We start from the raw sequence: 6,962 nt of genomic DNA on the forward strand, positions 1-6,962 counted from the left end.
CACTCACTTGGTGCTACAGAGATCTCAGCTCTTGAGATGAGCTGGAAGAAGTGTGTAAGATTTTCTTCCAAGTCTGTTACCTTTATGCAAAGTCATCCTCTGTCATATCTTATCCAGGCACTTGCATTGTGTGGTACTTTCAAAGTGGTTTGTGAAGACTATCATTCCTTATTTGTAGCAGATCTAGTCTTTGCCTTTCTATATGTTTTTTATCAAAAGTCTTTCCTAGAGCTTACACATGAGGGAAAATACCACAACATTCCAGAACAGGTATAAAAAAAGCCCAACAGAAATACTCCTCCTTTTTCTTTCACATATATACAGAATGTCATATTTTCATATGCCAGTTATTTTGGTTCTGTTTATTTGTAGTGGCTAAAGTTAGGAAGGTAGGGAGAAGATAAAAATAGTGGGTTTTTTTCTAATATAGTAGGAACTGCCAAGGCAGCAGTTCTCATTTCTTGTTTAATCCTTTCTGTTGTTTTTAGCCAAGACTGCTTTGAGACTCATGTTGCTGCAGCACTAGCAACTGACTTGTATCTTGTCTTCTTGGGAAGCAGCTGTTCCCACTTAGCAGGGGGAGATGCTCAGAACACAGACATTTACCTTAAAGAACAGGGTCAATGCGGTTATCTTTGTGGAAATACCATCTCACTTCAAAGGACAGCTATTCGTGCTCCACTGCCCAAATATTTAGGAAAAATATTTTTATTTTGTTTCCTACAGGAAACATTTAGCAGGCAGTTAATAAATTGAAAATTGCCTTAAATATATTCACAACAACAGCAGAACATCAGAAAAAAGATAATGTTGTTAAGTCTTGTCATTTTCTACAGCAACATCGGACCATAAAATTCAAAGTTGAAAAATTTGGCTTATATTCAAGATGAATTAGGTTTCAAAAGTGCCTCTGAGTCAACCAGCCATTACTCCTATATATTTTAAAACTTTTTAACATAGTTTTTTCATCTGCAACTTCTTCTTTGGTCCATGAAAGATCTGAAGAGGAGCCAAGAATAGTATCGCTCAGTCCTGTCTCAGTTACAGACTTTACTGTAAGGATGCTTTCATTTGCAACAGATGACTGGTCAAGTCCCAGAGTTAAACTAAGCCGTACTTCTTAAGTGTCATCAAATATTTAGTGTCTAGCAAAGACAAATGCAGGGATGTAATTTATGTACATACGTACATAATTTTGACTCATTTTTTACCATGGCATTCATAAATATGTAAAATATTAAAAAAGATGTCACATGAAGCTCACCACTTTTTAACACAAAACACCCTGACAAGCCATTCACTAACTTAAAATCTCTCAGGTCTAATGGGTAAGAAGCTGCAACCTAGTGTTACATACCTAAATTTAAAATGAAAGCTTCTTAAATCCTGCTGTGCAAATGGACACTTCGCAAGCTCAGGTGTTTTGTGAAGTGAATGCCTGACATCTGCTGGTTATCATAGAAACTCTATACTGTTGAATCAAACTGTCTTTAGTTTGGCTTTTAGACTAAGCTAGATGCTTCAGAATATCTAAATTATTTGAATAAAGGTATTTAAGCTATTACAGTCATGATCTAATGAGGTTTCAACATTGAACTGTGTCAACATTGCTTTTAGGTGCTAGATGCAAGATAAAGTCTTAGAAATTTCTACAAAATTTTCCTGCAGGAGTGATACAATCCTCAGGAAAAACTGGTTTTCCCCAACATGAATTTTATGCACATTATTTTCAATAAATGAGTAGAAGCAATAAATGCTCTAGAAAGTCACAGCACTTCACATTCCTTTTTGTTTAGATTCAGCATTTTTAGAATGCTATTTTAAATGCTATTCTATAATATTTCAATCATGCTACCAAAAATTACAATTGCTAACTGAAACAACAGAACTGCAGGAATGTCCATCAAAATACTGACCTACAAAACTCTGTCATCTGTGACAAAGGTTAAAAAAATGTATCTTTATTTAAGCAGACTTCTGAGGAGCTATCAAAGAGATGGGAAAAAATGAAGAATATTGCACTACAAAAAGCAACAAAAGGGACCTGCCCAGAAAATTATAAAGTGAAAGAGTGAAGTACTGAAAGCCTTCATGTGTTACACAGTTCTGTTTAAAAAATTTTGGGCTTATCAGTATAAATCAGTAGGATTCAGTCTTACAATATCTGAGTACTTGTGATTTAATGAAGCAATTGCATCACAAGATGTCTTTGTAAAACATAATTCAGTAACAAATTTTGTGCATGAAGGGATCATCATATCAGAATTAAAATAATCCTGCTGGATCACAGCTTCAAAATAGGGAAGAAACAATATACACTAGAAAATGAGAAACTGTAAAACATTTTATGAATTCTTTAATATGGAGGTAGCAAATAAAATGTTCTGTCTGACAAAGCTTAGAGAGGAAAAAAACCAAAACCTCAAAATTTCCAAAGTTGACAACTGACCTTTACTGAAAGCCTATATGGATATCAAATAGCAGAACTCCTTCAGTCATGGGAACTGATCTTCCATTCCAAACAAAAATAAATTTTATTTTTCAAGATTTTTCTATTGCCCTATGGAAGCATCTCCATGAACTAAACTAAATGGAGGGGGGAAAAAAGGTAAAAGCTATTGCATCCATTCATTTTTATTTTCTCACTTTTCCAGTGTACCAACAAAAACAAAATAGAATTAAAATTTGGTAGAATATCTTCTGAATCTCTATATCAGAATATGCAGTTCTGATGGTGTGCAAGATAAAAGCTACAATTTGTTACAAAACTACCAAAAAGAGAGCATAAAAGAGTTACTTTGAATTTAATGAGAACCGCATTTCAGTTTTCAGAATGCAAACTATCTGCAATTCTCTTTGACAGAAGGAAAACCATCAAAGCAAAACAAAGTGGGAAGAAAAAAAAAATCTGAGAAGGAAAAAAAAACCGCTTTACTTGTCAGCTCCAGGAAAGCAAGTAATTTATACATCCTATATTTTCTCAAAAGCAAAGGTTGTTTTTTTTTTAAAAAGAAGACACAATAGTACTCAGATTGTAAAATACATATTAAAGAATGTCTCTTATGGATGTCTAAGTAGCACTGGGGGGTTCATGCCCCACTGCCAGTCCTCAGCTACTCACTAAACAGGTTTGAAAGCGAGAATCCATTTTCTGCAGGCACCATGAGGAAGCTGTCATACCTTTGCTTAAAGAAGCCTTTCCACAAATGTCTTCATCTCTTCTAGCAGAAGAGCAAACCATTTTCCTCATGATCCTATTGCACCTTAATGCCCGTTTATGAATACCTTGGGCTCAATTAACATTCTTACTCTCTCTTTGCCTTTGATCTGCTTCCTACAACGTACACCACGTATAGCTAACAACATGCTACAGAAGGAAGTGAGCAAAGTATAAGCTGCTTCTGAACCAATTAGTGGCGTAATAGTTAACTGATAACTGGTTCGCATACATGTAGAATACAAATAAAAATTCCACATTGTTTTCCTTATAATAAGAATTAATAAAACTAATAACAAAAATTATAAAATAAAATCCCAAAATAATAAGAATTTTTATAGTATTTTAACAATTCATTCTGATGTGATAGGGAGAGCATTAAAAAATAAAAATAGACATGGCTAACGACCTCATGGTGTTATTTTTATTGCAAGTACCGAGGAAAAAACCAGATCTACCTTATCTGAAGACACCCACTGACATGAACATGGATGGGTTCCTGCATGGAATTATCTGCCTTTGAGGAGTGACCTACTGTCCGTTTTCAAAAAGTCAGCAGCTGCTTTTCAAATTTCTGATCAACAACTTACAAAAATGGGAGACGGGAAAATAATTGTGCTGACTATTCACGAAGTCAAAGACAACAACTATATAGTTTTATGTCAGAAAATTTTCATTAGCTTTTTATATCAATATCCTTTTGGAAGGTTTAAATATTTGCAAGAACAAATCTCATCTATTTAGAGAAAAAGAAAAAAGTTAAATCTGCAATCTCTTTTAACTCAGAAACTTCAGACGTAGTCTAGCTTATTGTTATTCTGGAATAGCATGGTATGAAGTTGCTTTACCAGTATTTCTACTTATTTTTTATGCTTCTTTAAACAGTAAATAAGACAAGGTTGTTTGTTTATATAGCAAGGACATGCATTAAAAGTCAGCTTGTTATGATACAAAAGACATTAAAACTCACAAACGTATCCTATATCTGGGTCAAAGAGGTTATTTGAATTCTAAAACTAAGTGGCAGCACATTCTTGAAGCAGCACAGACTTCTGTTTTAAGACTTTCCAACCAAGCCTGTAAAAAAACATGCTTGCAAAATTAACTTTAAACCCTACCACAGAGCTGCTTGACAAATACAGAGTAAGAACAACTATAAACTTTATCACAGAGTCAAGGGTTTAAGTTGCTTTCTAGATATGAGGATTTTTTTTTCTTCACCTTTTGACATAAAGATGGCCTCTCTAGGTGCCAGAGCATGAAAGAACCATTGACTACTATGTGCTTTTTCCAAGACATAGCTGTACTTCATAGCTTGAAATTGTGCAAGTCACATTACTTTTTAATCTTAACATTTAGAAATGTAATAAAACCCCAGTCCTTAAAAAGAAGAATGTTAGTGTTAGCTGTTGCCACACATGCAGCTAGCTTGCAGATGCCAGTGACCACCTCTGTTTGTTACTATGCTGATTCCGAAAGCAAAAAATAAATTAACAAGTAGAATTTAATAAGAGACAGGGGCTGGAAGGGCAGGGAAGAAAAAGGAACTCTGACCCTCTCTAGAACTGGGAGAGTGAGGAAGAAATAAAGCAGGAAGAAAACTACTCTTTAGAATTAAAAGTAGAGTATGTATTTAAAAAAAAAAAAAAAAAGAAAGAGACTTAAGCAGCCACAATCTCATCACTAGTACTTCCAATGAGTTAAACCAGTCTTACCTTAATCTTCAATTACTTCCTTAAACAGAAAAGACCTCTTTCATCTTCTTGCCTTCTCAGACACTCACAACTACATCAAATACAACTCATTCTTAAAGGCAAATACTTTTTATACTTAAACCAAACACCCATTTCTGAGCTGATCTTTCATAGTTACATCCAAACTTCTTCTTTTTCTCATAATAGCTCCTATCACCACACTCTGAAACCTCTCCTGTTTACCAAATCCAACTCATTCATGTCAGCACGAGCACCCAGGACCATAGCAGTCACTTGGAAAAAAATAACAACCAAAAAACCTAATAAAGCAAGAACAAACACCAAAGCAAAGAATCAGACTGAATTAATAGCACTGTACCTGTTACACTACAGAAGCAAAACCCCATTTTAAAGTCTGGTTCTGCCAAGGGACTCCCGAGGACTCCCCAGTTAGGAGTCTCCAATTAGTCATTTTGCCTGCCAACCACAGCTACCACCAAGTAATGTTTTTGAGACAGTCTCCTGCAAAAGCACTTCCAGTATGGCTGAAGAGCGCCAGTCTCTTTCTGGAAAGAAATATGGATTTTCTCATAAAGCATGTGGAAGTCATTGGATTACAACTGCAAAATAAATGACAATTGCAGTTAACAGCATTATGAGTGAAATAGAGGTATGTCTTCAAATTAATAAAATGCTGACTGTCAGGGTCTTCTAGTACTGGAAATACATATGCTCTCTCTAATCCATTCTGCCAGTGTTATGGTTTTAAGAGAGTGCCAGCTGTTTCTTCAGAATTTATGGCCTGGAGCATGCTAACGAGCACAAGTGGATACAGCTGTGTGCATCAGTAGCACTGAGCTGGGGAGGGAAAGGGTCAGGAGGTCAGGCAGCACTTTTAGCCATATACAAGTTTTGAAATATTTTCTTAATGACATATCTGGCCTCATTATTTTTATTTTGAATCAATAGCTTGTAGGTCTGGGTAATGTTAACTATATTGATTCAGGGGAGTTTTTTTATTTTCTCCATAGCGTATGTATAAAGGATTTTGAATTTCATTATTAGACCAGTAATGTTTAGAAAAAGAAATCATAAATTCAACTCTGAGTCTGGAGTGAACAGTGCAGAGAGAGAAAGAGAAAATTCTGAATACCTTTCCAAGTAAATCAAAAGCATATTAAGACTTGCTAGTAAAGAACAATTTTAGTAGATAAATAAGTAGAAATAACTTGCATAAAAAGAATTATCACTGATGCAATATTAAGGAAAAAAGAAACTTTAACAATGGAATGCCTACTTTGTCTGTACCAGTGCGACACCTCTTCAAGAATGTGTAAATTCACACAAATCGTCCCAGGAAAGTGGTGGAAGGCATCAGAAAAAGATCCAGAAGCTGTTTGGCTTGTTCAACATGAGTTTTGGATTTTTTTTTTTTTGTTAAATAAAAATATGCCTGATGCGACTACTGTAGTATGAGCAGTTACCCGTGTGCTTAGAATGTGACTCTTCATGCTAACGAGTATATGGCTGTTTAATAGAATCACAGAATAGTTTGGGTTGAAAAGGATTTTAAAGCTCATCCAGTTCCAAACCTCCTGCCATGGGCAGGGACACTTCCCACTACCCCAGGTTGCCCAAAGCCCTGTCCAACCTGGCCTTGAACACTTCCAGGGAGGGGGCATCCTGTGCCAGTGCCTCACCACCCTCATAGTTTGCTTGCTTGTTTGCGTGAACAGTTTAAAATGTCTTCAAAACAATTTTTAAAAGATTTTTAAACTGTTTGTAATGGAGAAAATAACAATTTTCTTCCAAAATAAAGCAGCCAAATAAACCAGAACAACACTCCTTAAATAAAAAAGGCTTAAAGATAGTTATTTTCCATGTATTTTCTGACACATATTTAGTGTGATTGCCCCTCCAATATCTGAATTTTCAACCTAAATAGCTTTCAACTTACAGCAATGTTCCTGCAAATCCTCTCCTAAAATAATTTAATTTTCAGAATAATGATATTTTCAATGTTTGTAATCTGAAAATATAATGCAGGAATG

This window comes from Mesitornis unicolor, unplaced genomic scaffold (assembly GCF_000695765.1).
Source record: "Mesitornis unicolor isolate BGI_N332 unplaced genomic scaffold, ASM69576v1 scaffold44345, whole genome shotgun sequence".
In the NCBI taxonomy this organism is placed as follows: Eukaryota; Metazoa; Chordata; class Aves; order Mesitornithiformes; family Mesitornithidae; genus Mesitornis; species Mesitornis unicolor.